The following is a 23,849-nucleotide window of genomic DNA, read 5'->3' as shown; positions in this document are numbered from 1 at the left end:
CGCACCCATGAGCCCACCATACCTACAGCGCGCCAAACTGGAGCGCCCTTCAAGCACACACTCTCTCTCCCTCTCCGACCTTCAATGTTCTCTGTTTTTACGGCATTTGCCGACGGCAAAAGTCCAAGATGACGGTGCGCCCCAGATCGATTTTGACGCATCGGGGTCGTATAGGCGCAAAAACACATTCGCTATACGCGCCTCGGGGCGAGAAATGCAAAATTCCGGCTCAATATTGAACACCTTTCTTGCTTTCCTTCCTGTGTCGGCGTATTTATATTTTTCCCCGCGCTTGAATGTATGTTTGAAACCGAAGGTGCATACACTACGAAATGCATTCAAGCGAGCACGTATACATTACGCCTCTATCGCCCGACTAACACGGTCGCGAGCGTGAGCGTACATAAACGCACACACTGCAGGCACGCACACTGCCGCGGTTGTGTGTAAATTGCGCGCATTCGCGACCGGCTTCCTGTCGTTAATTCCAAGTCAGGAAGCCTTTCATTTTTTGTTTTCCTTTTTGCGTACCGGTACCAAAGTGCACGCAAATAAATCCGGGTGCGCCTCACAGAAGCGCACGTGAAAACACGCAGCAGGCCCGGAGCAGACGCACGTGTGCAATAAATGCTCGATTTACACAATTTTTCCATTACGCGAGGTAAACATTAAATAAGAGAGGATGAGTAGCCGGCGCCACGCATTGGCCCCAACCTCTCGTTATATATATTTAACAATAATAAAAACAAACATATCTGAGCAGAGAAGAATGTATCTGTTTCAACGAACGTCGACCGCTGAGCTTGCGCTATCGAGTCTTGCAACTTGTAGAATAGAAACAATACGACAAAGGGCGGGGGGGGGGGAGAACAAACATTTATTTTTAAAACGCACGTCCGGGTCAGCGCTATCAATTAAGTTTTGATAATCGTATGGCGAGTAGCCGACAAATGAAGCCTTATACGTGAGCAAGTGGCTTGTTCATGCTGCAGTTCAGGCGCCCTGCGTTTATTACAAAAACGTATACGGATCAAATACTCGGGTGACTGATCTACATCCAGACAGTCGGATGCAACACATGGGGCGTAAACGTGGAGAACAACAAGAAAACTTGAAAAGAAACTGAGGACTACACAGCGCGCAAGGAAATGGAAAATGATTGGGATAACCCCAAGAGATAGCAAGACAGCATAATGGAAAACAGAGCAAACATGGGTAGCCAATATCCTAGTATAGATATTAAAAGCAAGCATTGGATTTATATTTTTATTTCTTCATTGAAAGTCGCGAAAAATGACCTGTGGCGCCTCTGGCGGCAAAAACGTGAATGATCCGATGAAGACGGCCACGTGACCGTTGATTGCTGTACGCGGTCGACGATTTTTTTGTTAGTATTGAAATATTGTTCGTTTCTTTATATTAAAAGGTATTAATACATAATAATGTACATATAGGCTTGCGTTAGTTGTATGCATTAAAGTGGCGCTGCCTTCGCGTGACGTAATCATCCCATGCTCGTCAGCGCGTCTTAAGCAACTTTTCAGCGGGTTCATGCAACCGTGCACGCAGTTTCCAGGTCGCTAAGATTTTGGAGCGACATAGTTTTGCTACCTACACTTCGTCTCAGAAATGACGCGTGGTGCTACTCGGTGCGCCCGTGCCTATATGCACAGTTACGTTTTCGATTACTTGGCTTGGCTCGTGTATCGAGAGAGTAACGACGCCGGGACAAGTCATCCAGACACAGGCGCAGGCAACCTTGGGCGCAAGCGCACACAACTCTGTACAAATACCGGGAAGGTGTATAAAGCCACACATCTCATTGTAACAGCTTGCTATTTTCAAAAATGGTTGGGAAGCTCAAAATAAAGGTGGTTAAGCATAGTTACAGTAACTCCTGCGAAAGCAGAACAACGACAGCTTTCACGAGGGCTAGCGGCATCGCTATCAATTCTCAGCGTTGCTGGAGCAAGCCTCCGTGCGTGTTTGGAGCCTTTCAGATCGAAAAATACTGCTTATAAATTAACTACGTGCTTTTCGGATAAACCACTGCAGCTACAAACGCTACGAAGGGTGAGCTTCCTGTCGAGCCGTAGAAAACTGCGTCGAGAAAAATCAGTTGTCGCTGCCTTTAAACTCCACTCTACCGCCCGTGGTGCAGCGGTAGACCGACCATTTCCCACGTTTCGAGGACGTGCGAAAGAATGCCGACTGTGTTGGTTATCCAAGCTTATACAAACCAACAAAAATCATTAGCCAGGAGTGGAAGGAACAGCTAGCCAGCTCGCCCCTTGGGACACAGAGGTCACTCTTCCAGAAAGTCCAGTGGACAATGTAGCTCTGAGCTAAGGGCCCTGTAGCCCTTGATTCACCGATCTTTGACTCCGTTCGCCTACCTTAAGAAAGCGTACTAATACTACTAAAACATGTCATTTTTACCTTAAGTTCGTGTACACGGCATTTTCGCTAGAACGGCGTATCGACAGATGGTTCCATGACCCACATGGCTGGGGCTTATGCACCGATGGCTTTGAAGTAAAATTTCCTTGATCAAAAATAAGCGATACATGCCCATCGTTGATTTCTTATGTCCGCGTCCTAAAGTTCCGCTACAATTAATTCCAGTTCAATTTGAAACACGATCGTGCGTTACTTCGGTAATGCATCTCGACGTCACCATTACTAATCTCCGCGGCAACGCTGTCAATCTCAGCTTCTACAGTCATAAAACTTCGAACTGACGCCGCGGCACGGCAACGCATTGCGTATACAAAGCCGTTCCTCTCGGCTGCAAAGTGGTCGTGCGTGGATCCCCCCGCTCGCGACGCCAAATTCAGCAGCGTGGCAGCGAGGGGACGTTAGCTCGTTGGCGTCACTTCCAAGAACAGGGTCGCCAGCCTAAATTTCCACGAAGGCCACCGCGGCGGCGCCGGCAGCGTAAGCCATACGCACAGCGCACGCAAAAGCCGCGCACGGCACACACGTCACAGTGCTGGCAGCCCCCTCGTAATCACCCGGGATCTAGAGACGCCCGCAGTGCCAGAAGCCAGAAGCTAAACACAAAAACAAACAAGACAAACAGACACTGCTCTGCATCTCGGCAAACTCTCCAAGACGAACGAGCGGAGCTTACCGCAAGCCGGAGTGCAGCGCGGCGTGAGATGTGCGTTGCGTCTTTGCAGCGAGGCCCCTCTTTATCCCTTTCGTCCCCCGTGGTTCGCCAGCTTTACCTTTTCTGTTGTTATTAGAGAGTTTTAGTTTAGCGCGCGCAACGGCCTTGCGCACGCAACGGGTGAGAGAGAGCAAGACTGCGCATGCGCTGAACCTAAGAGAGATGCGTGCGTTTGCGCGCGCAAGAGATGCGCACGCTAGATCTCGGCGCTTACGTTGCGCCCGCTACGGCCGTTGCGTACCTTACGGGAGCTTCTCTCGCGAGATCTCGACCGGTCGAGACAAGCAAAATGGCTGCGTCCGACAGCAGCACAAGCGGCACGGCGGTCATGGCAGCGAATAAATCCCGCGTCCATTTCAAAATTGCCCTCGATTTGGAGCTCCTTGCCTACGTGAGTAGCTTGAACCCGTTCCCGGACCCAGTGCAGTGGACAGTGATCGCTGCAAAGGTGTAGGAGATATTCGATGTCGTCGAGACTGCAGTCGCCCTTCAAAAGCCACCGCTCTCGGAAGGCATTTTTCCTCCCTCACTGCTGCTCGCCTCGTAGAAGTCGTACCAACCGTCACCGTTGACCACAGATCACCTCAACAAAATTTGCACCATCGTAAAATATTGCCTTGTCTCGTGCCTTGACTTGTGTCAACTATGATCGGCTATTGTAGTTTATTTCTTAGCCACTAGATGGCGCAGAAAAACACACTGAGACGAAGGTGCTGTCGCCTAGACGCAGTCCACGTTTCGGTTGTTGCGTACGGTAAACTAAAAATGTAGGAGACAGCCTCAACTCTATCGTACGCAGCGCGCAGGCCGTTGCGTACGTACAGGTTTGCGCGCGCTAAACTAAAACTCTCTATTTTTTATCGCATTCCAGTTAGGCGCTGCCTCGGGACTCAAGAAGGTGCGTGTTGTGAATTGACATCCGAAACGGAGGAGGAAGATCCCTTTGCAAAACACGCGCCGCGTTAAGGCGAAGGGCAGCACAAGAGCGCGCGCGAGCGGCTTGCTGCAGCCAAGCTGTCGTCGAGGTCCTCCAAGAATAGAACAGCGCCGCGGGCGAGCGACCTACCACCATGCAAGCTGCGGCTTCCACGACCGAGCGGAAGAGAGAAGATCCTCGCCCGCGTAGCGACGACGCGCGATGGGTGTCGTCGACGTTCCCTCGAAGAAGCTGGGAATTCGAGGGCAATCCCTCTGCGAACAACACGCTCCGAACGTGAAGAAAGACCGGACGCCGAATCTGTATATATAGACTCGGTCGCGCTCGTCCCCGCACGTGATGCCATAGAAATGTATATCCATCTAAGGGCTCATTACTGCTGACACCTCTTTCCTTTCGCCGACAGCAAGAATGCCCCTCATTACTCCTTCCACCGCTGACATCTCGGAACGTGAGCTCAGGCAGCCGGCAGAAAGTTGTCGCTTCGCGCGCTGAGTAGTGAAATGGTTAACAAATGCGTAACGCTTCGTGCTGTAACGTTCGAAGGAGTCCCTTACAAAAAATCTTATTGAAAAATAATTGAAAAGCTAGTGGTCAATGTTGACGCATTGTATTGAAAAGTATTTGAATGGTATTTGAAAAGTTATTGAAAAGTCATTGAGCTCACCATTTACACCCATTGAAAATTGGCCGGTGATATTTTATAAAAAAGTTATTGACACAAAAGTGATTGAATAGTAGTGAACCTGTTATTGAATAGTTTATGAGCTGCAATTCAAGCAGCATTGAAATTCGATGATCTAGTTATTGAAAGTAAATGTACAATATGTCGTAATAGTTGTTGAATTCTTGTACACATTTAAGTGTGATATCTATCCTCCTCCTGAAAGAACAATGCCTACTGAAGCACATGCCACAATAGGCATGGTCCAAAAGGTCTTGCATAGAACCTCTTGAAGAATGCCTGCTGAGGCACGTGTTTACAATATAAATTGCAGTTCCTTGGGCTTCATAAACACTTTCGTAACTCTAATACCAGCTGCTAAGTGCCCTTTATGGGTTTTATATGAGCACACAGCTATCTATAGATAGGCACTGCTGGTGTATGCACTTCATATACACTTTTCGTAACTTGAATAAAAGCTGCTGGGTGCACTTTCGTGAGTTTACATGAGCACACAGCTGTCTACATGTGCACTGCTGCTGTGTGCTTGCATAAAAAACTATAGGAGGCCTGCAGAGTTCAAGTGTTATTGTGACAGACTATGCCAACTCACTCTGGACGGGAAACAGCAAGCTACATGTACACAAAAAGCAAAGAATAACTTAAATCAGGCCAGTTAACTTTCACTATAGCTGAATTACAGTAGGTAAGGCACAACTGCACGGAGGCAGATCGCGCTTTCAATAACTGCAATAGCAAAAGCTTTCTATAGCCTGTTATAATGCTTCAATTCTTCCAACCCCGCGTAAACCTGGAAACAAGGTAATCTGGGCGAGAAATAAAATGCCAGGACACGGGCACATAAGTCAACTGAATGACACACACACAGACACTGGGAGAAGTCAACTTTTTATAAGTTCTGTGACCTTTAGTTTTCTTTCAAGTGCCCAAGGAAAAGAAGAAAACGCAAATATGCGGACAATCTCTCTTTATTTATCCAAAAACTGCAAGTAACCCCACCATCAGAGATGAAAGCCATAATTTGTTTGGTGTAGCACTTGTTTCAAAATAAAAAGGGTGACTCCCACCTGCAAAAAAAAAAAAAAAAAACAGGAGAAAAGGAAATTGTTGTATCAGTTCGTACCTAGCAAAGGACGGTGTGAACAGGCGAAAACTCGATAACATCGTACGGCTACAAAAGGGCGAACATGCTACAATTAACCAGGCTGAAGCGACGCGCGGGAGAACGACCACTTTGAAGGCGCGCGTCCAAACAGTCAAGGCAAAGTAACATCTTGCACTAAAAAGACGCCCCACTCATGTCCCTAAAACAAGATTTTGAACACTCACTCACCATTCGAAACTATTCCAAAGTAGCGCAAATAGCGCAAAGTAGCTTTGCAGAGTCAGAATCGTAGTACAGGGGCTCGAACGTAAACGTATATTATATACCTTGAAACAAGCTCCGTTAAGCGCGGCCAATAAAAGTCAGTACGTTCGAAAGTGAACGTAAATCGTAACCTACATTTATGTTAGGACACTGTAATCCTGCATGCCGCAAAAATTACGCAGTCACGCACATCTGAAACATGTCGCGCATGTAGTCCGTGATGCAACAAAACACGCATTTTTCATGGCTTTCGAATATAATTGTGCACAGGTAAAGAAAATTAACTTACCTTCAACAAGGACAGGCCTGTAGCTTAAAGAATCCGCAAATCCAAGCAATGGTAAGCGCACATCAAGGTGATCGCTTCCGTCCCTCCATCTAAGCAGAAATGAAGATGCGACAGTCCCGCACCCAAACTGAGACGTCCATTTCCCCGCAGGAAATGTTCCGGGACTAGGCTTAACTCCAGTACGCGTATAACGGCCACTAACAGGCACTCCAGAAGAACGTAGTCCTTGCATGCAGGTACACGAGTGCTGAACATGCCGCGAAGTAGCTTCTTCACAGCTGCGTTCATAATTTTCGTGAAGCACGGCACTCACAGAGCACGAACCGTAGTGAGAGGAGACTAGCGCGGCGAGCGCGACCGGCACGTTCGAATTCCGCGTACTCGACTGACGTCACACAACGACGCGGATGGATACACCGGATAGAGCACCAGCGCTACGAAGCCCGTCACGAAGTTAGGCGGTAATTGCTATTATTAAAAAAAGTTACGTAAAGCTTGCTGGTTAACGACCTTCGCACTCTGCATGTTTGTTGACGCAGTGCAGCACAACAAATTTATTATTCTTTTGGCGTTATTTTCTTAGTCGCAATAAGACATGGCACGCAAGCTCGAGTGCAAGCGTTCAAGTTTCAACGTGTTTCGCATGGAGCAAAGGCGTGCGTTTGCGACAGCAGAGATAGTAATAAAATAAAATGAAAAGGAATCATAGTCGGTGGTACATCACGTTTCTCTGGTAGTTGTATGCGGTGAGGTTTGAGATAATGGTTTAGTTGACACCGCGTACAGGCAGGCGCTGTATTACGCGCCGAGGCCCCCACCATCCATAGGTAGTAGATACTTTTACGTCATGCCCGCGATAGCGTTAAAGAGCTCGTTTCGCGAAAATTCCGGTGTCGGCGGCGGCTTTTTTGGTTGCGAGCGAAAAAGCAGCGTTGGTCGTGAGCGAAAATTCGAGGTAGATGCAAATAAAGATATCAGCCATGGGGCACCGTACTTTGGCTTTCCTTGCGGAACGGTTTGGGTCTCTACCGAGAAGCGAAGGCAGGCTAGCGATCGGCAAGGCGATACTCACCCGTATACATTGGACACACAAAATATTGTTGTAATAAATGTGCTGTTGAAGAGGGCGCAAACCTTTACCTTTACAATACGTATTTCGTGTGTGTGCGCGCGTGCGTGCGGATATCGCTATCGCGTTCAAGTTTAACGGTTTATCAATTGTTGTTACTGGCTTGCCTCCACGGCGGTACATAAATGGTGCCTATCCTTAAACACTGCTTATGACTGTTAAATCCTCAAACGAATCTGCCTTTGGGGCCGCCGCGGTGGTGCAGTGGTTACGGTGCTCGGCTGCTGCCCCGAAGATCGCGGATTCAATCCCGGCCGCGGCGGTCGCATTTTTAATGGAGGCGAAAGTGCTAAAGGTCCGTTTACTTCAATTTAGGTGCACGTTGAAAAGCCCCAAGTGTGTCATATTTCCGGATATGCGCTCTCCACAACGGAGTGACTTACAATCATATTGGGGTTTTGGCACATAAAACCGCAGTAATTCATTAATTAAGCTTTCTTTGTGTATTCAACTGCAGTACAGTTTCTGCGCACTGTATACCGTGTCCTAGGAGGTTACAGTTACCTGCGTTGCTTCGGGTACTAAAGCAAGAAGTCAGCAATGCTTTGTTGCCGCATGAAGAGTTATGTAGTGGGTCATTCGGTTAGAGCTAATTAAAACGGACAGGCTTGAGAAATCACGTTGCCGAAGGTAGTTAGTAATATAATCCCACGCAGGGACCCCCAGGCCAAACTTGAGGGCCCGATCGAGGGCACTCTGGATGGCCAGGGTTTGGCCATTGAGTTCGGGGCTTCGCAAGCCTCATGCGCTTCTGAATATCAGTTACCATTGCTACATCTCTGCATTACTGTACAAGGTTGCGTAATATGTGGAGTCGTATTTAAAAATAAAATTGTATTTTTTGTAACTTATTACATTACTTGCAGCAGCAAGTTCTGCATATGCTTAAAAAAAGTCACAGTTTCGCCGCAAGGGCGAAGCAATGAATGCGATAGCAAGGAACTAATGCTATACGAAGTGAGGCTCGCCAATGGATACTCTCAGTTTGAACAGCGCTTCTGTTGCAAAGGCGGCCGAAGCAGCGAAGGAAACTAGCGTGCTTCAAGTGTCGAGCTGTGACACTTGATAGTTCGCGCTCATCTTCTGTTCGTTTAGCGGCGTCCCTGAGCTCGAGTGACATTCGTACGCGCCGTAACATGAGCGCGGACATCACGGTGAAAGCGCGAAACATTCCTCTACCCCTCGCCACGAGAAAACCGCGCGAGCAGACAGCGGAAGGGCAAGCTTCTCCCATGCGCAAATATAAGAAGAAACGAGCGAGCTCGCTGACGAGTTTTAAATGCGGCCGTCGGGCTCCTAGCGCCACCTCGCTGGTAATGAAGAAACGCTTATTATCGCCTGCTGTCTCCGAGTCCGTCCAGCGCTAAATGGTGTGTATATAACGCTCGCCGTTAGCTACGTGGAGGATCTGCGTTTCGTGGCGTAGTGGATAGCGCCGCTCGCTGTGGAGCAAGAGGTCCCTGGTTCGATTCCGCGCTCCGGAAGCATTTTTCTGAGTTATTTTTCTGTGGGGCCTTATATATATATATATACATACTTATACATATACGGTGCATGACGGCGGCGACGGCGACGGCGACGGCAAAATCCAGCCGAGACTGTCCATATAATTGCTATCGCAATAAAAATTTTGCTTTACATTAGCTGACACATAGAGAGCGTCCGTGATGCAAGTAGTGCTGTAGTGTTGATTGTGTGCAAGAGTATTTGTTGCTTGCCGGGAATTAAATGTCATGTATGCCGGCTACCAAAAAAAAAGGAAAATAAACCTACTATATGCGCATGTGTGTCTAGGTTTCTTAATAAGATGGCAGGAGTGCTCGTGATATTATCTGTAATAAGTTTCACGCCCACCTTCATACGTGCGCGGCCGGTCCTAAACTCAACCACCGTACAAGATAAAATCAACAAAACATCAATATATTTTTCAACATGTACTTTTGATTGGAAAGAATCAATGACAATTTCGTTGTCTAGTCATTGAGAAAATTCAACGACATTTGACATTTAGTTGAAAAGTCATTGATTCAACCATTCGTCAATCATTTGTCAACAGTTACTCAATAGTCATTTTTATAAGGGGTACCACCCCGGGCGTTGGCAGTGATGTTGGCATGACGTGTTGCGGTGTTGTGATGATAACAGCGGTGGTGATAGAGTATGCGCCTCAAGGTCTGTCCAGTATCCATCCGTTCCGCCCTGAAGATGATCAGGGCTCTTAGTATACACGAAAAGCTAACGCTATAGCTGCGTCGCGAGAGAAAATGCCAACCAGTTATGGCGCTGTGCTATTAGAGAAAGCGGCCAGCCAATAGCAAAAAAAAAAAAAACAACAACAACGCTTAAGAACAGTAAGGTTCCGTGAATACGACCACAGACCGAGTGATGCCCATTTTTTCATGCTGAAATTTAAATAAAAACAGCTCACAGTTATGTAAAACGTTAAACATTCTCCTTTTTTTAACATTTCATGACTGCTGCTTCGCGACAAATTGCTGCCCCTCCTACCCTTATTAGGTTAGCCTCATAATGAAATCGTGGTTTTGGCACGTAAAGGCTTCAATAAACTTTTTTTTTCGCTACTCTAGCGCGAATACTGCGTGTATTCATCAAAGTTACACTTTTCAAGGTCTGATATAAAAGGCGTGACGGTACTGTGCCTTTCATACGCAACCTAACTAGAGGAATCGTTTGAGCCAACTTTGCCCTGTGACGTCGGCGCTATGTTCACACACGGTGGCGTCAGACACTTGAATGGCATTTCGACGCGAGAGAACCCGTGAGCCATTCCAGTTTTACGCACCGGTATCAAGCAAAACGACGCTCAAAATTTAAGCAGCGCTGCACCAAAGCGCGGCCAGAGCAAAATGCACGGGGGCATCCACGTGTAAATATCCCACAGTGCTGTCTTCGCCATCTCACTCTCTTTCTTTCTCGCACGCGAGAGAGAGAGAGAAAGAAACGACATTTCCGCCGCGAAAGTATACAAAAGGGACCGCTTTTATACGCCGCAAAGTCAGGCACCCCATACAGCGGCGAGGCACGCACGTCGCTGCAAACGAGTACAAACGAGCAAAGACGCTGGGGAGGAGGCGTTACACAATGAGGCGCAATTTTCAGACATCGCCGCTACGGCAGTTTCAGCAAAACCGCACATCTTCTTCTTCTTGTCCCGTTCGCACAGAACAACGCCAAATAAAATGAAGCAAACGAGCAAAGAAAAACACGCCCGGCAGTTCTCTAAGCGCGGCCGCCCGCAGATGCTTTGCGGTGCGAGGTTTCGGGGCGATAAGACTGCGCTGGCGCCATTGTCGTCGTTGTCATAACTACCGTGTCGTAGCACAGAGGGAGAGGTGTAAAGTGAGAGAAGGAATAGCACCGCGCCAGCGAATTGTGAGGCATTATTTACGTCGTAGTGCTTGTCTTCTCTCGCTTTCACTCTTTCTGCCTCGAGACGCGAGAAAAGTACAACGAGTTCCCCAAATTGCCTCCTCCTCCGCCGGCGCAGTGGTGTATAATCTTCGCTGAGGTGCATTCAGTCCATGTAGAAACAAAGAAACAAAAGAAGCGTTATAATAAGCGGCAGGCGTGTTGATGAGCTCGCGTAAGAATTTTAATTACGAGTTCTTAGGCGACGTCACGGTGCGCTGTCATCACGGAACCCTTCTTTCTTTCTTTCTCTCCCTCTCTGACTTCTCGCACTCTAACCCAGTCGTTACGGCCTCGGAACCATTTCGCGAATGTAAAAAAATAATGTACACATTTTAACCGGAAAGTGAGTCCTAATGACTTAAGTGTCGCGCAAAAGTGTGAAAGTGCCCCCGAAGTCAAACTAGCGGTTCTGCCTCGTTTCCCTTTACCTTTCTTCCTCCTCACTTTTTTTTTGTCATTGTTAGTTTTTGCCTATGTGCGCGCATTTAGCGCTGGTTACCAAGAAGTTTGAAAAGACACGCTGAGATCGTTTCCGAGGCGCGCTTCAGCCAATAGGCACCTTTCTCCAGGGGCGAAGCCCGAAAGTCTTTCTGGGAACAGGGGGGGGGGGGGGGTTCAATCATCCTGTATGTAGGTTTGTGCGTGTGTTTATATTGTGCATGTACATATACACATGTAAAATTGAAAACTTTTTTGTGGAAGGGGGGTTGAACCCTTCCCAGCCCCCTTTTCGCTGGTTACGCCAGTGCCTCGCGCTGAAGCTTTCCCAATGTTAACGGCAGTTTAGGACACACACACACAACATTTAGCGAAAAGGGGAAGCAGAATTGGATGCACTCGATATGTGTAGCTTGAAATTGTTTGCGAGATTCATCACCACCTCCTCCATCGCCTACCACGAGGCAGCAGCGCCCGATGTCCACGAAAATGTGCCAAGTGCCAACGCACCGTGCGACTCACGGCATACTTGCGGTCTAGATTAGAAGCGCAAAAGGGCGACTGTTTCCCAACTTAATTCACACGCGTAATAAAAGCTCCGCTGGTATACCACTCCGACGGACAATGATTTCGTCACCCTTGTCGCTTTTAATCTCCTTATTTCATTCTCCTTCGCATCCCTAGAGGCTGGTGCCGACGACACCGGGATGATAAACGACAGTGCCGTGTAGCGCCCGTGCAATGCGTCTGTAGGCACAACTCGGACGGTCCCTTATGCATTTGCCTAAGACGACTCGTAGACGAAAGCCTTCTTCTTCTTCTCTGTCGACTATATTAATATTTACCCCGAAAGCTTTCTGTCCCTAATGTGGTTTTGCACTGCCTCTAAGATCCGAGGCATCGCAACTTTCTGCACCTCACGTGCTTTTGCAGCGCTGCCTTCGAGATCCGTCCAGGTTTTGTCTAGCGACTATGTCACGTGAAGACGTAATCGTGTGACGTCGCGTTATGTGTCGTCATAATGACGTCACTGAGGTTAATGAGGTGAGTACTATTTTAAAGCTACAGAAGCGCGCGAATATATTCCTCGGTCATCGAGGAACGTACGTTGCCAGGGTTGAAGAATTTTCCCTTCAGAAATTATTCTTCCGGAGTCAAGTCGGCTTATTGCAATACGTGAAGAGACGCGCTGGTTGTCGCATCGAAGACGGGCGCACAACAGATGTTTGATAGTTTCTTTTGAGACCCACGTGTGTCGCACGTTGGCGTGCCGACCGTTCCAAGGGGGAAAGGATACGCGTTGATAAACACCGCACCAATCCATAGACCGTATCGTCGCATCTCCGCGGGATAGACTATATAGCTCGCATTTGGAGTCGCGAAGAAGGGGTTACGCGTTAACTATATAGATGCGGACTACTTGGCAAAGGCATGAGTCGCTGTGCGAGCAAGCAGGGTGGAATAGGTGCATAACGACATGCACGGCTTCAATTGTGACTAACGAACCAGTAGTTAAGGACATGGAGCGTGTGCTTATTTATTTACAATACAACAAAGGGCTTACGAATAAGCATTAAGCGGGCGGCACAAAGCAATAAATAGACAACAAAATACAATGTACAGAAATTGTCAAAGAAAATAGTTATTATTTACTTACAATTACAGTTGTGTTGTAACTCACAGCACGAAAGCTGCTTCACGTCCCAGTACAAATGTGAAGATGATAATTAATGTAAGAAACAATTTAGGAACCCTTCCCCTAAATGGGGGCAAGGAAGCTTGTCGTGTGCGCGCCTGACATACTACCTTTCCTTCCTTCCTTCCTTCCTTCCTTCCTTCCTTCCTTCCTTCCTTCCTTCCTTCCTTCCTTCCTTCTTTTTTTCCTTCCTTCTTTCTTTCCTTCCTTCTTTCCTTCCTTCTTTCCTTCCTTCTTTCCTTCTTTCCTTCTTTCCTTCCTTCTTTCCTTCTTTCCTTCTTTCCTTCCTTCTTTCCTTCTTTCCTTCTTTCTTTCTTTCTTTCTTTCTTTCTTTCTTTCTTTCTTTCTTTCTTTCTTTCTTTCTTTCTTTCTATCGCATTGGGCAATTCTCCCCAATAACCTTTTCCTTCCTCCATGCCGGGAAGTTGACCTTCACCCACGCGCTCAGCAGGGCAGCACTTCAGTTGCTACAGGCAACAACGATGGTAATGCGTAAAACAATTAAAGGCAACGATGAATGACAACAATGAAATGTGGCAACGTGAAATGACAAGTGACCTCGATAAAGGATCAGATTGCCATGTCAGAAACGGCTGATCGTCGAGAAGCCCACGATTGAGAGACCATCAATTATTGAAAAACGGCGCATACAAACAAGCGCGTGACAGACGCACCTTCGATGGCCGCATTTCTGGTCGCTCGAAAAAAAAAAAAAGAACGCACCGTGTTTTCTATCATTCCATTTCGGGACATTGTGACATTCGCAGAAGCACTCAGACTTAAATTTTGCGACACCACATCGCCCGGGTGCCGTTGAGCACACGGTGACAGCAAAACCTCGAAGATAAACGGGCCAAACAAAGGATTGTGAATGTGTTTACCGATGCCGCCAAGTCGATTCGAGGCCATGGTGACTCTGACGCATTGGCGAGTGGTCGTGAAATTGCACGTGTACTGTTGTTTTCACAAAAGTTGAGCGCGTGCGAACCTGACGAGCTTAAATCAGTGCAGAGTGTTTCACTGAGGCTCTCGTAGCAGATACGCCAGAATGGAGACACGTAAACAAGCATATAGATAGCAAACTTTTGCCCAGTATGTACAGAGACGGCTAACAACCGACCGACTCATGTCGCAGTTGAAACAACGCCGTCTAAGCACGCACTACGGCTTCGAGATGCGTAAGTATTGAACGCCGTGTGGCGGTAGATGTGTATGCTGGAAAGAGTCGTTGCGTTTACACTAAGACTACATTACTCTGAATAAACAATCTTTCACATGCCGACTTCGTGCTCGTGGACAGTTGGGTGGAAACGTTTTCATGATGCAGAGCCGAGATTATTCAGTCGTGTACACAGCGCACTCGTCGCAACTTCGGGTTTGCAACTTGTTTGCCAGCGTGACCTCGAAAGCACTTCAAGCTTCGTCCGAAGCGTCCGCATATAAAAATCTTTTATTGCGATAGCAATTATATGGACAGTCTCGGCCAGGGACGTAGCCATAAATTTTTTTCGGGGGGGGGGGGGGGGGTTCAACCATACTTTATGTATGTTCATGCGTGCGTTTGTATGTGTGCATACACATACATACGCAAGCAAAACTGAAAAATTTCGTGGGGGGGGGGTTTGAAACCCCCCCCCCCCTTGGCTACGCCCCTGGTCTCGGCTTTCACCGTGATGTCCGCGCTCATGTTACGGAGCGTACGGAAGTCACTCGAGCTCAAGGGACGCCGCTAAACGAACAAACAGAAGATGAGCGCGAACTATCAAGTGTCACAGCTCGACACTTGAAGCACTCTAGTTTTCTTCGCTGCTTTGGCCGCCTTTGCAACAGGAGCGCTGTTCAAACTGAGAGTATCCATTGGCGAGCCTCACTTCGTATAGCATTAGTTTCTTGCTATCGCATTCATTGCTTCGCCCTTGCGGCGAAGCTGTGACTCTTTTTTTCTATCCCTGTCTTCTTGTCTTGTCCGAACCCCACTATTATTATTATTATTATTATTATTATTATTATTATTATTATTATTATTATTATTATTATATTATTATTATTATTATTATTATTATTCGTAGTAGTAGCAGTAGTAGTAGCAGTAGTAGTAGCAGCAGCTCTAGGGCGCGGGCTCGATTATCGTCCACGGCAGCCGCACTTGGATGAGGGCGAAGGCAAAGAACACCCGTGCGCTTAGATTTAGGTGCACGTTACAGAACCCCATGTGGTCGACATAATCCCGGAATCCCCCGCAACGGCGTGCCTCATAATAATACCGTGGTTTCAGTAGCCTTCAGTAGTTTCTATAGTTCAGACTCCCTGATCGCTGGCATAACTTATCTAATAACTTCCACGGTTGCACATATGTACCACGCGCTTCATCCGTGATGATCTTATGCAAGCACCTGGTGAACGAAGCTACTTCCTTTACTTTTTCAAGTGTTCATCTCAGGTCCTAGCCAATGCAGCGCCGGTGACATCACATTTCACGGGAAATGTGTCCGCCCCTCGGAAATCTGCTCGTATCCCTGCAGATATATGACGCTATAATGTGGTTCTCAGGCTGACAGCCAAGCGGGGGTATATTTAAAGCCAAGACTGAGTGACGTACTACATGCCTGCAGATATACTGCATGCCGGCTTGCAACACCGACGCCGGTACTGCACTTATACGACGGGAGTTCTCGCGCTTGCGCCGCCGTCGAAGAAGGAAGATATCTTCCGAAAGCAGCGGCGGCATAGCTGTACGTATACCACCTTGCAAACAACTTGTTCGGCTCGAAGCGCGTCTACCGCCCTAACCAATTAGGCACTCTGTTAACACATCATTAATTAAAATAGCCATTAAGCTCTAATTGGTATCCTGCTGCGAGAGTGAATAGCTTTCGGCTGCCCGGCGGGACAGTGTCCTGCGAACGCTGTACGGGTCCTTCTTGCGGAAACACGCGGTTGCACCATGACACGTGGCGTAATCGTGCAGCGCCATTGCACGGTTGCTGGTCTCGTCGACACGCCCATATTTCAAGCCAATTTGCAATATAGGCCAATAAGTCATCGGTCATAATAAAGCGTTATCATAGTCGTCACGTCATTCTTGGGGTCAAACAAAACTACTAGTGCATACGAGATATTTTTAGAAAAGCAGAGCCTGTTTCTCGATCGAGTGTAACCGTATCTTGCGCCGAGAAACAAAGTTTACGACGCTACACGACTGACCAGGGGTCGGGGAGGAAAAGGTCGATCCACTGAATGAAACAGGAGGAGCTCCCGGACGTGCGGCAGAAAGGGCGCGTGCCCTCGCATGTAGTCGAAAGCCGGTCCAGGAATCATTCGATTCTTTCGCGCACGTTCGCAACGATAAGGACTGTAACAAACAAGCCGGGAAGACGGACAAATCGAGAACGGGTCGGGCCGGGCCCACCGGTAGCCACGCTAGACGCTTCTGTATACTGCGATCGAAAAAAGGAAAGAACAGAAAGATGGAGAGGCGAGACTCCTCGAAAAACCTTTCACTCGCAGATGGAATGAAACGAGGACCGCGAGCAATAGGGCGAACTCTCAGAAGCCCCGCGGGGCATCATAGCGTCACGCCTCTCCTTCCTAACAGCCGCAACCACCATCCGGCACCACCCCACTTCGCGGGAGAGTGCGCATCACCGCGCCGGCGGCGGCGGCGGCCGGTAGGAGCTTCCGTGCGCTGCTGGAAAGCACGCGAACCAGGGTCACGCGTCGCGCGCGGTGACCTTGGCAGCGGGTGCCCGATGGCGTGGCGCGCCCGCGCGCGCTTATCCCAAGCGCGGCACGTATGCCGTGGCCACTGAACGATGCCGGACGGTACGTCAGTCTGGGCCAGGACGGAGGAAAAGAAGACAAAACCGAGGAAAATGACCGGCGCGCGACCGGCGTCGTTTCGCTTCATGACCATTGCGAACATGTTTCCCGCCCTTTTTGTATACGCGGTCGCTGGCTGTTGTTTAGTTCGCTTGCTCCGCTAATGCTTGCGTTTTCGTTGTCGCGAGCAGTGACACATTAGCTATTACCACGTGTTCAGATGCAAGCTTGCTTTCTTTCTTTCTTTCTTTCTTTCTTTCTTTCTTTCTTTCTTTCTTTCTTTCTTTCTTTCTTTCTTTCTTTCTTTCTTCCTTTCTTTCTTTCTTTCTTTCTTTCTTTCTTTCTTTCTTTCTTTCTTTCTTTCTTTTCTGTCCTTCAGCCACAAATTGTTTTCTCTGTCCGTTGCCTGCGCATTCGCTCTACCATTTACCAGGGTGACCTCACAAGCCGCTTCTTGGACCTCGCATGTTTACTCCACGCGATTACCAACATCATGCGAAGAACACACAGGTCAAACTCAACAAGTGACCTATGCAAACTGTGGTGTCAATATGCACACTCGGCCAACGTTTATAGAACCAGGTCAGTTGCAAAACTGAGCGATGTTGCGCGGCGCTGCCGCTATCAGCGACAGATGTGGCGCTGCTGTCGCAACAGGATTCACTCACTCCACTCTCTTCAGCCAGCGGTGAATGTTGCGGCGCGTTAGTATCAGTGGAGGCTGCTTTCTGCGTGAACAGTTTTACGCTTTCCGCTCCCTATTGTGCTTCGGATGTGCTGCGTGTCTTCACCATGCCGACATGTTGTGTTCCCGGCTGTACGAGCGGTTACAGGAAATCAGAGACGCCACGACGTTTCTTTTGTGCCTAGGGTCACTAACTCTTCAATGAAGGGTGGCAGGGGTAAACTAACATAGGGAGCCAGCGAAGTCAGTTTTCTTAATTGCGGTATATTCCAGACAAATCCATTGTTTCTTTATTGTTTCGGCCTCTTGAAGTTGTACTTCAGCTGGCTACGTACTGCTCGCAACACTTCCTCTTGCTGGAGAGTGTACTCGTAAAAGATGTCGCGCTTCATGCCGAAGTTCAGCCAAAGTATTTAAAGACATTCGAATCCACCGCTAGCCACCGCAACATTGCTCCAGAACATCGTGTTCTGGAGCGTGACGTGCGTTGTCGGGTGTGTGTTGGATCACATAAAAATTTTTAACTGGATGGTCCGAATAAATCCCGGACACATAGCTGTCCCGACAGGGACGGCTGAGGACGCTGCATGAAAAGTCGGGACAGTCCCGCGAAGTCTGAGACGGTTGGTAACCCTATTTGTGCCCCGCGTGATCCGGACCAGCGAAAGAGCGTATGCTTGGCCATGTTGGTATTTCATGTTTCACTTTTTGAGCGCACAATTGAACAAAGACGAAAAGCGACGCGGACACAGCGCTTGGCGTCCGCGTCGCTTTTCGTCCTTGTTCAATTGTGCGCTCAAAAAGTGAAACATGACACGAACCAGCGAGTGGCGTGGGATCACGCCATTCCTCGTGAGGATAAGAAACTGACCGACACATCACGTATGTGTGCATGATATGCACCTTCACGAGGAAGACATCCTGAAGACTTTCACTCACATGGTTTATGGTAAGAATTAAGGCTGAAATCGCCAGCGGAAAGGAGCCTCGTGGAAGGATGCGTTCCAACGATATTCCCGAACTTGCCTTGATTTGAGTGATTCTAAAAATTGCGCTGTAAATAATATTTTACACTTAATTGGAGCTGTTTTGATAAGGTTTAATGCTTCAGACTGCAAATAAATCGTGCCGTTTGTGTGCATCACACTATACATGCCATATCTCAAAAATCGTTTCACTGCATGGCGTGCGTACGTAAAATAATAGATATTTTTTTTTCTGTAGCAGGACTGAAAGTGTGGCGTGCGGCAATTTTACCGCTCAATGATTGCGAATAACGACAGCCGCGATACAGAGTGAAAACGCCTCACTTCAAAAAATATAAAGTGAAGAACTATCGGAAAGAAAACAGCGCAAAAAAGACGGACAACCACAAAAGGAATGCACAAACAACAGCGCTGACTTACAACAAAGATTTATTCGTTAACACCGCGCAATACTTGCACAGTCCAAAACGAAAAGATGGAAGTACCAACACGCCCAAACATTCACTTTAGCTAAAGAATTACGCTATGGGAATGCGTCATATAGTTAATTTCTTATAGGGTAATGGAAAGACTCGTATGTTATGCTATCGAGCATCAGTTATCGTGGGCAGTCTAGAAAGCCATAGCTTTACTGACTTTGCCTTACTGCTGCTAAATATTACTCAGGTTTACGCTGCAGCGGCAGCGCAACGAAAAATCTCGATAATATACAGTCGGCGATGTAAACAACGAAGCCCATTCTGAACGTCTGACTCGGCGTCTTGCCACGCGGGCCGCTACGCGTTTTCGTCTGCTAGCGGAAGCTTGTTGCGCCGCCAGCGCCACCAAACCGGAAGCTGCCCTGGCGCCGCTCGACGGGTTGGCTGACGCGGGGAGTTTCGCAGCTTACCTGGTTCTATAAACGTTGACTCGGCTGAAGCGTCACTCCTCGCTCTTTCTCTCTCTCTCTCTCTCTCTCTCATTTCCTTCCTCTTATCCCCCACTCCCCTTCCCCTGTGCAGGGTAGCAAACCGGACGTTCGCCTGGTTTACTCCCGCTTTTCATTTTCCTCCTCTCTCTCTCTTCTTATTTGTCAGGAAAGTAAATTTTTTTCTATGCTTAAGTGAAAACTAGGAGCACGATCAGGCATTGCCAGCCGCCATCTATTGTTCGGTACTAAAGTACTATGCAGCGATGATTCAAAGAAAGCTTGCACCACTGAAAAAACGCCAGGCCTGCGCTGAAACCGCAGCACAGTCACAGCGAAAGCTGGAAGAGCGGCGTTTCTAGAGCCCGTTAAGCACTCTTGGGGCTACAATACAAGTACACTAGAAAGGTACCCACTACGCCATAAATCACAATTTTTGAGAAGTTGGGAAGCACCTACTAAGCCATTATTCGTCATTCTGCGGAGAGCGAGGCACCAGCTACACGTCTGTAAGGCATATGTGCACTTTGTTGACGCGACGACTGATGACGATGAAGAATGTTGGCTCAGCCCTTTGTAATGGGTTGGAATCTTTAAACGGCTCACCAGTTATGTAATTTGCATTGGGTGACGCCCGGTCGCTATTTCCCTCTCCCGTCATGCTGTATAACATACGTTGACGTGGAAAAGAGACGGAGGGGGGGGGGGCGAAGAACTTTACTGAGACCCGAGGAAATGGATCATGCGCTTATGGGCTTCCTCGACAACCAATACAAGTGCACTTGCGAGGAACCCACTACGCTATAAACCATTGTAATTTCACTGAGACCCCGAGGAAGTGGATCATGCGCTTATGGGCTTCCTTGGCAACCAATACAAGTGCACTTGCGAGGAAACCCCCTACGCCATAAACATTGGAATTTTTGAACAAGTAGAGCAGCAGGCACTGTGCCATTTTTTCGTCATTCTACGGAGAGCGTTGGTACCTGCTAAACGCATGTAAGGCATTATGCGCACTTTGTTGATGCTGTGCCTGATGACGATGAAGAATTATGGCAGAGCCCTTTGTAATGGGTACGAAGTATTCAACAACCTACTCGTTGCGCAATTCGCATTGTGTGACCGCCGTGTTACAGAATTCGCGTTGTGCGACGCTTGGTGCTTATTTTACTCTTCTACAACGCTATATGTGCATATGCTAATTGGTTCCTTCTCTACATGAAGCCTGTATAGGACCTTTTTTGCAAAGCAGTTTCAAGCACCGGCATGGCTCAGAGGTTGAATACTGGGCTCCCGCGCAGAGGGCCCAGGTTCGAACCTCGTTCCATCCTGGGAATTTTTTTTCTTATTTCGAGCGATACTGGTTACGGACACCGGCGGCGGCGGCGGTGGCGGCGGTGGCGGGGACAACTACGGCGCCAAAAACGGCCGGTGAAAGATCTCATAACAGCTTTCGCTGTAAAAGAAGCGTTAGTGTTTGCGTGCGAGTGTGTTCCCTAAGGGGCCGTATAACTTGTCATGCGCAGCCGCTGATGTTCCCGAACGTGAAGGCCTCAATAGATCCAATAGCTTCTTGCATACCTAACTCTAAGCTTTTATTTTGACAAATGAAAAAAAAAAAAAGTAATCACCTGATTTCAATACAGCTGGAGCGAAAAAAAAAAAAGAATTATTCGCAAAGAACAAAAAGACACCAGCACATCATTCCATGTTTTGCAGCAAATCTGCCGCCCTGATGAGAGACACGCTCAAATACAGTCAAAGAGGAAACTAAATTAATAAAGCAAAAAAAAAACGCTGCGGTGTCATACGCACCTGCTGATAAACGCAGATAACCATTCCCTGCCAAGAAGGAAACGACTATAGCTTTAAAAACACAGTTACACAGAAGAAAGAACGGCCCCCGAAAGGGCTTCAAATCCTTCCACACCAATTCCCTGTTCGCGCAAAGGTTATAAGTTTCTGCTCGAAAAACAAGGCAGTGGGCTGAGTTAAAAAAAAAGGCAAGAAGTACCACAAGACCTGCACAGCCTGCGCGCGAGGGCACCCAAAAACAGGGGCCGATATCGAATTGGCATCACTACGGAAAAAAGAAGCGCCCGCGGGGTGCCTTGTATGCCGCTCTCCCCACGCGTGTGCGCCCTTATACATCCGAAACCCGCGGGGCAAAGGTTTCAGTTTTTGGCCGCCGAGAAAAGGCTTATAAGCCGCGCACGCCGTTCTCCTTTCACAAAGAAAGCTTCGGAAGCTGAGCGCCGTGCTCCGCGAACGTATATGCAGGTTGCTGCGAAGAGACCAGGCTGTCTTGTTCTGAAAGCCCCGGAGGTAAAGCTCAGACGCGCGACTATCGACGCAAGAGGAAACGCGAAAAGGTATTCCGGCGCATTTCTCTGCGGAGAAGAAACTGTCGCGTGGGCGAAGCATAAGCTGCTCATTCCACGCATCAGCAATGCCAGCCAAGAGCAGCCCACGCGCTAACGTTAGGCAGGCCGTTATAGCCTAAATTAGCTATTCCTATAATGAGTATTTGCCGGTGCTATAGCATAATACCTCCGGGGGCCCCTTCACTTCTGAGCTAAAGTTCGTAACGACTCCATAACGGAGGTTTTCTTTGAATATTGATTAATCTTCTAGCTCATATATAATATTGGGTGCCTTAGGAAAGAGAGGCTTGTTTCTTTGTTATACTAACTAATGAAACCAACGGACAGTTAAGCCAACGAAAGCACAGGGAGATGATTAGTGTTCTTGAACTGCAGCGGTTGGCCTTACATCACTAGGGCCCTTTCTGTATCAGTTCTAGCCCTGGAATGGAGTTTTCTTGAATCAGGACCCCGCAAACTGCTCTCAAATGAGCGCACTTTTTATGTGACGTTTAGACTTAAGAAAATAGGCGGGGTACACAGCACGAATAGCTAAAGACGCATGAAATCCTTGCAAGCGTCACGTTAAAAAAAAAAAAATAAACTTGACAGTTACCAGACGTTATAAAAGTTTAAACATACTCGACAACATTCAATTGCGGTGTCAGTGTGGTTGCGTGTTCGGAGAAGTACCGTAAGCTGAAGTATTGGGGAGAAGCAGAGTATGAAGGGGAAAGATAACATGAAGTGCCTGACAAAGGTTCAGTTGAGTTCTGTTCTCGAAAGCGGTCGGCTTTACTGCAGCGGTTCGCTAATGCGATTATATGTCATTCTTAATCCCCGAAGATCAGAGAAAAAGATAACGCTTTGCACCGGCAACTCAGGGCTTGACGAGTTAGACTGTAACACAATCATTCTATTTCGCTGCGCCGGGTGGTTGGCGGGCGGATATTTTTAATAATTGTTGGGGTTTTACGTCCCAAACCACGATACATATGAGAGGAGTTGAATAGTGGAAGGCTCCGGAAATACAGACCACCTGTTTTCTTAAACGTGCGTCTAAATCTAAGCGCTCGGGCCTCTAGCATTTCAACTCCATCGAAATGCGGCCCCCCGCGCCGGGATTCGATACCGCGACCTCGGGGTCAGATGTCGAGCACCATAAACACTAGACCCCGGGGCGGGTTGATCTCTTCTTTCGCGTCCGCGTCTGCACAGCTATCTTCTTTTGTCCCGAGTCCTTCCGAACAAGCTCAACCTTCTGTCCTTCTCTCTAGTTTATTTTTCTTGCGTACTGTTTTAGCCTTGCTACTTGCACAAGGTTTGAACTTGTTATTCGGCACAATCGACGCACTATCTTCCCAGACGAAAGAAAACGCGAGCTCAGACAACAATAGGCGACAGAAAGAGCACAACTTTCGAACACGCACCCCCGTCGGCAGGGGGCTACCACTTACTTGCAAGAGATACACCTTTAGTGGGTGCCAAAATACGACGCACTACCTCAGTTGCTTAGGCGGGCTGACGCGCACGGTGATGGACCGCGAACCTATGGTCGCAATGTATCCACAACACCGCGCATACTTTTGACCGCGTAACGATGGGGCAGTTTGCTTAACATCATGATCATGATTGCCAACAGCCTAAACGACGTCGCATTTTTTTCTCGTTTGGTCCAAGCTGTATGTTAAAGACGACTACGTTACTCACATAAGCAACGGTACAAAACAAAAAAAAAAAACGAAAAAATAAGAAAAATATATGTGAGACACTATGTCAGGTTCAGCATGCTGGTACAGTACTCCCGAATTGAAAAGCGCATTAGGTTTTTTTTTTTTTTTTGTTTTTTTTTTTTTTTTAAGGATAACATCTGCTATAAGCAATTTGTCGTGAATAACCGCTCCATGCATGTCGCTCAAAACTGGCCCGCGCTTAGGTAACG

At 47.9% G+C, this 23,849-nt stretch overlaps 1 protein-coding gene across 2 annotated transcripts in view; it reads right to left on the bottom strand.

Annotated features, from left to right (window-relative positions):
* Positions 1-23,849, bottom strand: part of LOC119387015 (cuticle protein 65) — a 567,739-nt gene that overhangs the window by 128,567 nt on the left and 415,323 nt on the right. Inside the window, exon 3 of one of the 2 annotated variants that reach the window (XM_049413339.1) lies at positions 17,733-17,743. The exons of the other annotated variant lie outside the window; for it this stretch is intronic. The gene's annotated coding sequence lies outside the window, so the exon portion shown is untranslated. Of the gene's footprint in view, positions 1-17,732; positions 17,744-23,849 lie in introns of those variants that run through there. 2 annotated transcript variants of the gene reach the window in all.

Source organism: Rhipicephalus sanguineus, chromosome 3 (genome assembly GCF_013339695.2).
Source record: "Rhipicephalus sanguineus isolate Rsan-2018 chromosome 3, BIME_Rsan_1.4, whole genome shotgun sequence".
NCBI lineage: Eukaryota > Metazoa > Arthropoda > Arachnida > Ixodida > Ixodidae > Rhipicephalus > Rhipicephalus sanguineus.
Note: the sequence above shows the minus strand (reverse complement) of the source record. Positions and strands in the feature narration are given on the sequence as shown.